This window comes from Alosa pseudoharengus, unplaced genomic scaffold (genome assembly GCF_046254945.1).
Source record: "Alosa pseudoharengus isolate Yale_2024_CS ecotype anadromous, Long Island Sound unplaced genomic scaffold, YU_APseudo_1.1 YU_APseudo_1.1_scf_13, whole genome shotgun sequence".
Lineage (NCBI taxonomy): Eukaryota > Metazoa > Chordata > Actinopteri > Clupeiformes > Clupeidae > Alosa > Alosa pseudoharengus.
In genome coordinates, this window is record NW_027468598.1 from 34256232 (window position 1) to 34265664 (window position 9433).

The window sequence follows — 9433 nt, forward strand, 5'->3', positions numbered from 1 at the left end:
TTAGCCATTGTTTCATGTTTTAGAGCACTGAATCATTTAGCACCCAGCAGAGGAACACTGTTGGAGAATAAAAGGTTTAAGAGGAGTGAGAGAGAGGCAGAAAAAGAGTCCAGTAATCCATCTGACTCGTTTGGCCTGCTGGCTGTCTGTGATGGTAACGGTCAGTGACCAGTCGAGGTGTGGCCCCTTCTATCCTGCCCTAACCTAAAATAGAGATGAAGCTAACGTCTTGCTGGAAGAACGGGTGTGTCTCTGCCGTGAGTCGTTGGTCATCCCAGTCACAGAACAAGTCCAGGACATCCTCTATAGCTCAACAGAAATGACCCTGAAAATAACAATACACAGTTTAGACCTGTCTATCTTAAACATACATACATGATACATGTACCACCACAGATATATTGCTATATTCCTGACCCATGATACAAAAGAGTTATACGAGTATTATTCAAAAGAGAAATATGATCTGCAGTGCTGGGTGAATAAAGGGTTTTGGAAGAGAGAAGAGTGACTCTCCACCCCACACCACACTTAATCAAATGAGGATGGCTTAATGCTGAGGCTCTGGAGTCTGGCTCTGGTGGAGGGATTCAGGGCTTAAGTATAGCAGTTATAAAGTGCTGCCGCCTAATCAAGATGAATGCTGTCCGACAGTGCTTAGCCCTCTCTCTCTTTCTCTCTCTCTCTCTCTCTCTCTCTCTTGCTGTCTCTCTCTCTTTCTCTTTCTCTCTCTCTTTCTCTCTCTCTTTCTTTGGGAAATCTTGTCAAATGCTCCAAGGACAGCTTCATCATTTTATTGCTACAGTTGTCACAGGACGGTGCTGCATGTTTTCAAAATGAGGCTGGCTCAAGGTAATGCAATGCAGTGTGTGTGTGTGTGTGTATGTGTGTGTGTGTGTGTCTGTGTGTGTGTGTGTGTGTGCGCGTGTGTGTGTGTGTGTGTGTGTGTGTGTGTTTGTGTTTGTGTGTGTGTGAAGATAACAGTTGCAGTTCTGATGGTCTATCACCATATCACAGAGTCCGAAACCCTGCTGTTGGCGGTTACCAACAGGGCAAATTTGATTGAAGTACGATGGCAATGCATATAGGACAGGTGTGTGTGTGTGTGTGTGTATGTGTGTGTGTGTGTGTGTGTGTGTGTGTGCATATAGGACAACCTTTCTGATTGGGCCTCTTCCTGTACTTCTGTGATACTGTTTATTCTACATTGTTGAAGGAACTCTTGAATTGTTAATGAAACATACTGTATGCATGAAATAATGAACTGTTTGCTAGCTACTAATGCTGATTCATAGATTCATAGTCTCTCTGTTGTTCATAGATTGCAAAACAAACACACACACACACACATACACAAATACATACACACACACACACACCTGCATGTTCTTTCCACTGTGATGTTCCACCCCACACACGTAACACTCCTTTTCGTGCCATCTATGGAGGCTACCACATTGCTGCTTGTGTGAATGAGGCTAATTTGCACATTTCTCGCCGTTGCGGTTCCAGCACACCACAGCCCACTGTTGGCCAGACGTCTCCTCTCTGGGTGGGGGGGGGGGGGGACACACTGCGGTCCCTCTCCTAATGGTCTCACTCGTCAACCGTGCAGAGCGGAGGAGTCGCTAATTCGGGGGATCTGTCACATGATGGATGTGAGGTGCTCAGCCTTTAAACAGGTGGTCACACTCCGCTCCACTCTGCTCCATAAATCTGTGTTTGTGAGTCCGCGCTCCTGTTCAGATGTATCTACTATGTCCACCTGTTACTTACGGTAAACACCTCACAGCGCTGCTGCCCATGAGTTGACGGCTACCTCAGTTTCAGACGTCTATATGGCTGTTCCTGGCCTCCTGCCTCTTTTCTAATTCCTCCTCCCACTTGAGTTAAACGTATATGACAGTTCCCCATACATGGTAAATCCCAGTTCTATAAGTGAGAGAAAACTTCAGTTCAATTCTCCATTGAATTATTTTAGTCTAGGACTATAGGCTTAATCCATACCAGAAGCTAGGCGACAAAGTAGTGAGAAACTCATCCTGTGATTATCTTGTAGTTATTGGAAGAAGAATTTATTTTACAGTGAAGAGCTATTTTAATATAGCCTGATGTAGCCATAGCATTGGGACGTGATTATGGAGCGTGTTTCACTTTAGGCTAGGCTATCTTGTACAACCGCCATGATAGCAACATAAACGTCTAGTGACAAGTTGTTGCTGTAAACAAAATCACCAGAAGCACGCTAATCTGTCTATCATGGTATAAAGCTCGCCGGACGATTGGATTGTTCCCCATGATTCTCAAGTTTTCATAGAGGCTCGTCAATGGAACAAGCCCAGACCGAACTTCCGACCTCAAAGTTTGTGGGCTGGGCTAAATTCGGTGCTAATTTTAATAACGTGATAACTTTTTATGGAGTAAGAGAAGATGTAATTTTCTAGAGTATTAAAAAATTACTTATAGGCTATATTGTATGTTTTATATTACACATTATTACGGCATTAGCCTACAATATATTATTCACAATTAGTATGTCCAGTAAAAGTGGAAGAAGAATATGTTTCCTAAGATAGTCCTAATGTCCTGTCCTGCGACTTGTGGACTTCTGAGAAGCTATTTTGGCCTACAGCAGGTAATGAATGCAGCACAAGCACATCTCATCTCTTTCTCCTGGCATATAATGACCCCAGTGAGGGTTTGAAATCCCGTGTCCGGTCGCACAGGCTCGTTCGCTCACCATTGAGCGCCTCATCGACCGCAACGCGATTTCTTCTGCACCTCTGATTACTCTTCCACACTCTTTCTCTGGCCCAGCCGCCTTCTCTAATGATGTTGTTATAAGCCCTGCCAGTCGATTGTTCTCACCCCACCCTGCCAAGATGCAATTAATGCCAGAAGCTTCTCAGGGTTCACAGGGGATGGGGCAGGGGGTGGGAGTGCCAAAATAATCCTAAGTTTGAGAGACACAGCGAAACTTTAAAAATAGCCCACAACAGCATTTTCTCACCCATTATGCATCGCTGCCTCCAAGGAACATTGTAGGCTCTGTGTATTTGAATAAGGCGTTTCAAGGAGATCTCATTCTGTTGTAGCCAAGGGTGAATAACTCATTACTCATAACAAAAGTATCTAGTTCATTGCTGCAAAGCTGTGTCCATAGCTCTATGATATCCTAAAGCTGACATGTATACTGGTACTGTAGGTACTGATCTGGGCAGGGACTAAACCTCTCTCTGACGCTAACACAAAGGATGTGCCTATTACATAATTATTGATTGAAAATGACAAAATGACTTCAGCTATGAGGTCAATGCACAGGGGCGGGCTACACATGGGAATGCTCTTCTTGTCCTCATACTTCTTTATGATGTAAAGTTTGATCTGATTCTGATTAATTGGGCGCTTTACGGTAAGGGTTCATGAGTTATCATGAATTCATGCATTAATTAATTCATGATTTATGTATTTTATTATTTATATCAATCATCAGGAATTGACGGGTTCATATATAATTTGTGACCTCATGCATGAACAAGACATCAACTAAAGCTTGAGGTACGGTGGGTACATCATTATGATTTATGATTTATTAAGCATGATCATGATGACTTCTTTTTCTGCCAAAAATGTGGTAACCACTTCTCATGGAATTCAGTGTTGTTGTACATGAGTCCATATAATCTCATCATTAACTAAGCATGAACTTCTCATGAGTAATGAGTTTGTAGCCCCTCAGCTAAACTGATGAATAGGTCCTTCTTTAACACTGATGAATGACATGTTATTGATGTTGGCGAAATTGTGAAATGACATGAATCAAAGGATATCATGTTTGTGGCCCCTCAACTAATGTGGTGAATAATGACATTATGCATATAGAGACCTTGCACAAGTTGTGTTTAAATCAGAGGTGGTGATTTCAGTGGTGATGACCACATTTTTGGCGAAAAATGTATGCACAGGTGAGGTCAATACATATTTTTTTATTCGCATAACATACTGTTCTGCGGTTTACACAATGTGGCTATTACTGGTACATGGGAGATTACTGTAGTCTCATCTTGTCTCCTGTAGTCCTGTAGTCTCCTGTTGCCTCCTGTTGTCTCCTGTAGTCTCCTGTTGTCTCCTGTTGTCTCCTGTTGTCTCCTGTAGTCTCCTTACTCCAACACGCTGGCCTTCCTCACCTGTCTGGGGGCCCAGGGTCTCCAGGGGAATGAGATTTGCTTACTACCCATTGTGTGTGCGTGCGTGCGTGTATATAAGTATATATATATATATATATATATATATATATATATATATATATATATATATATATATATATACATAAGTATATATCTTTTTGATCCCGTGAGGGAAATTTGGTCTCTGAATTTATCCCAATCCGTGAATTAGTGAAACACACTCAGCACACAGTGAACAGTGAACACACAGTGAAGTGAAGCACACACTAATCCCGGTGGAGTGAGCTGCCTGCAACAACAGTGGCGCTCGGGGAGCAGTGAAGGGTTAGGTGCCTTGCTCAAGGGCACTTCAGCTGTGCCTACTGGTCGGGGTTCGAACCGGCAACCCTCTGGTTACAAGTCCAAAGCGCTAACCAGTAGGCCACGGCTGCCCCCATGGCGTGGTGTGTGTGTGTGTGTGTGTGTGTGTGTGTGTGTGTGTGTGTGTGTGTGTGTGTGTGTGTGTGTGTGTGTGTGTGTGTGTGTGCGTGTGTGTGTGTGTGTGTGTGTGTGTGTGTGTGTGTGTGTGTGTGTGTGTGTGTGTGTGTGTGTGTGTGTGTGTGTGTGTGTGTGTGTGTGTGTGTGTGTGTGTGTGTGTGTGTGTGTGTGTGTGTGTGTGTGTGTTCTCACTGCTCCTATGTGGTCACTACTCACAGACGGGTGAAATGCAGAAGAGGACATGCCTGTGTGTGTGTGTGTGTGTGTCAAGGCCGTAGTCATGATGTCAACATTGGGGGGGACCAAATCTGTGGTGGGGTCTGAGGGCCATGCAAAAAATATTATTAAAAATCACAAACAAGTTGTTACGACGTTTTTTCCAACTTGTGTGCCGTCGCCACATTTGATTCCTACGTTTTGCCTGCATGGATGCGCGATCGAGTGCGCATCTAAATAATATGCTAGATGCAACAACCTTTTCTAAGAGGCCTATAAACAGGGTAATTCCTGGCATTAGTACTAGCATATGAAAGAAATGAATGACACAGGCTTGCACAAATTCATCATTTAAAATAAAACTTTTCACTTTCGCTGCGAGAAAAGGTTACAATATGGAACATGTTTCAAAGTTCCCTTTGAGTCTGATCGGCTCCAAAAATGTATGGGATTTCCTTAGCCTGTGCTACACCTTTCCAACAAGTTTTGTGAGAATTGTGAGCTTTTGCGTATTGTTGCCAGCCCTACCTCACCGCAGTAGGGTCAGAGAGGGTTAAAGCGGAGCTAGTATAGTAATCAAGGATCTTTGGTAGGGTGCAGCAAATGGAAGCTTTTGATAGCGCACGCCACTAACGAAAAACTAGGGTGACCAGATGTGCTCTTTTTCCAGGACATGTCCTCTTTGAGACCTTACAAATCGTCCAGAATTTTGTTATTCTAGAGCCTCAAACGTGTTTACAGCGAAATTGCATTGCGTTTTTCCTCTGTCGTTCACAAATAAGTTCAAAATAGCCTTTTGAGGCACTGTTTTCTCTTATGTCCTCTTTTTCACAAACTAAACTAATTTGTGCGTTATTTACGTTTGATTACATTTCAGATGATGGTGGTTGTTGGTTTCCTGTAGAGTTTTTTTTCTTTATTTATTTTTTTATGTCCGTATATTGGGGGGGACATTTTGGTCATATTTGAATATTGGGGGGGACACGTCCCCCTCAATGTCTATGGTGACTACGGCCCTGGTGTGTGTGTGTGTGTGTGTGTGTATCTCACTCACTATTCAATAAAGCTGAAAACAGCAGAAGAGCACATGCCTGTGTGTGCATCTCACTCACTATCCAATAAAGCTGAAAACAGCAGAAGACAGGCAAACATTACACTTCACTGTCACACCCTTCACGAAAGATGCACTATTGTGTAATTAAACTATGACCAACCAAGTCCATTTCACTGCACAACGTCTGCCAGATGGCAGCTCTCCTTGTTATCTTCCACTCATCCATCAGTGATGCCTGCTGATGTGTGCTTCCTAGTGGCCAGGGAGATCCATGTCTCTTTAAAGGACAAAATGACCAACCCAGCAGCAGCACTACAGTCTGTATCAGCACCTCCTCTGCTGTGATTTGACTGTTTTAAAGTGATAATGCCTCATAAGTTAACATTATCTAATGGACAACGTTGCTCTTTAAAGTGTCGACCCAGGGGCGCTGCTAGATAATGTGCGGACCGCTATCTGAGGACTAGTGTGCAGTTTCTCCAAAAGACGCTATATCAGATTTCATTGTTCAAAAAAGTTTTTCAGTGTCATCTACTTCCTGACTCTTAACATTTGCTAGGTTTGCATGTTATTAATATTATTTTAGGATAGATCAGATAAAGATCAATGGTAGAGTGAGATCAACTTTCATTTACTGTAAAGTTCCACTGGAATGGAGTGAATATTTCTTTTGAATATGTCATATCTCTATAGTCACAAACTCATGTTTGATTCTAAGCTTGTTTCAATGAAAGCAAAGGTTGATTACAGAGCTGTCATCAGGCTGGTAATCTGAAAGCCAATCTCAAAATGAAGACATTATCTCTGGTAATGCAAACATTAAGAAAACAGTTACCTGTAATACTTCAACTTAGCAAAAAAAGAGTCCATGTTTACTTTGCATCCATTACAGTAAGGTGCAAGCAGTAAGGCTCATTTTCTATACACTCTGTGAGGGTATATGCTGCCCCCATGTGGGTATTGTATGGAATTACTATTGCTCACAAGATACAAATCCTGGCTTGAATTGTATTTGAATACCAAATATTCGGTTCATCCAACTGTGTAGAATTCAGTTTGTCTTGTCTTCCTGAAATATTCCCTAAATAAGGTTGTCTGGATGGTAGCATATGTCGCTCTAAATCCTATGTATATCATTCAGCATTAATTGTACCTTTCCAGATGTGCAAGCTACCCATGCCATAGGCACTAATGATTTTTGAACTGCTCACCATTAATAAGTTTACTGTGGTTTGACCACAATATATTTTTCCACTTCACCTCAGTTCACCTTAAAAGAGCTCGTGCAGGCTTTGAGAATATAGCAGCATTTCTGGATCATGTCTAAATATGGTTTCTCACATGGAATTTTAACCATTTGGAATTCTGTTACAGTAATAGACTGTTTTTATGGAATGAGTTCCTGATAGATATCGGATCAGTTTTAGAGCAGCATCACTTGAGGCAGTGGAGATACTGTAGTGCCTGTACAGTTCTTCAGACTTATCCCTTGCGTGCAGACGTTTCCCTGGATTCTCTGAATATTTTAATGACATTATGCACTATAGATGATGAAATGAGGTGATGATGAGGAGCATTATTCTTAACTTATGTTTTTTCTACAGTTTTTCACAAAGTTGTGAGTATCCATCCATCTTTACTTTTGAGACACTCTTGGATGCTCATTGTAGATCCAATTAAGTTATGAACTAGTTGAGAAATGTTTATCTTTACATTTTCTTTAGCATTACATAACTTTTCAGCCTTTTGTTACCCCTGCCCCAACTTATTTTGAGATGTTTTGCTGGCATTACATTCAAAATAAGCTTAAATTTTTCATAAAAGTAAAATCCTCATTTCCAACATTTTTTAAATGGTTGTACTTTCTGTATCAAAAATGTAAAGAATCACATATACTATTGCATTGTGGCCAAAATATTGTGATGTTATGATGATGATGATTCTATTGTAATTCCCATGTCATAGACAGAGATAAAAAGAAAGACCTGTATCAGTGTGCACTTGTGAAATAGTATAAGTATATATACTCTTTTGATCCCGTGAGGGAAATGTCCTCTATTCAAACAGAACAAACAGTGTGTTGACCATATACAGTGACTAAATGAGACAAGGTGTAGTTGACCATATACAGTGACTGAATGAGACAAGGTGTAGTTGACCATATACAGTGACTGAATGAGACAGTGTAGTTGACCATATACAGTGACTGAATGAGACAAGTTGTAGTTGTCAAACCTTAAAAGCAAAGCAGATAACTGGACAAATATTGCTGGGGACATCTATGGGTCATCAGAGAGCAGGCCTATTATATGAGATATCAAAACACATGGGGGGGCTACGTCTGTGAATACATTGTTGTAGGCTAATTCAATACATTGTATTTATAATGTGTCCGTTTCATAGGCTAAAATAGGCCCACATCAGTCCTGCAGTCCACTAAAAAAAGGATAATGGTAATGATCGCATGACACAAGCACCACCATACACCTGCGCAATGTAAGGATTAAGCTACAGGCTGACACTAATATTAGGTTTCAAATTGTTTGTGTAAGCTACAATGTAACTTAATAACAGTTACTAAGCTTTTAATAACAGTAACTAAGTATTGTTATTATGTAAAGTCAAAATATACTCATCTTAATGTGTCCTAGAAAACAAGTAGGCCTACTGGACGTAATGAGGACGCTGTGTCGTGCGCGCGCCCTGCCAGGAACGTGTGTGGAATAACGGAGCACGCCACCGGTAAAGAACGGAAATTCATCCCTCCTAACCATATACCTGTGCTCTTGGAATAGACTGTCTCATCAACAGAAAAATACCTCCACTAGGACGGAAGTGGGGTTATGCTTTGCGCTCATATTTATTCACATGTTACCGTCGAGTGACGTTGTTTGATTGTAGCGATCTTCATATTCCCCTGTGCTGTGCCGTTGGGCGACCTCCTACGCTACGCCGTAGCGTTTTCCCCTCCTCCGGCGACTGGTACTCTGAAGCTCCGTATCTCAAGGTTACTACTGTGCTTTTGAAGGTCTTGATGGGGGCACTGATTTTTGCGACGATTCTCTGGACACTCACTGGAGGTAAGTGAAGGTGCACAGAGGAAAAGATCACTGTTGGTCGTCAGAATAACAACAGACCAGCCATGGTGACAGCATGTAAACAACGAGAGTGGTCACTAGGCATTTCATGATACACAATGTATATAGATCTTTTTTCACATATGTTTTTCCTAGTTGTGCAAATACGTAGAGACAGATCATTTATTCAGCCTACAACAAAAACGCCATTTGTGTATTTCTCATTTGTAAGGATGTCCAGCGGTTGTGTTGAAATAGTGATGGGGTTGTTTTGGCTTCAGTGGCTTTAATCAATTTAGCATCAATAAAACTTACGTATGGAACTATACAGCTGTCCGATTTCCAGTCACTAAACAGGGAACAGATTACATAACATGCTGTGTGCTATCTCCTATAAATCTGTTCAGTATTATCGAGGAACT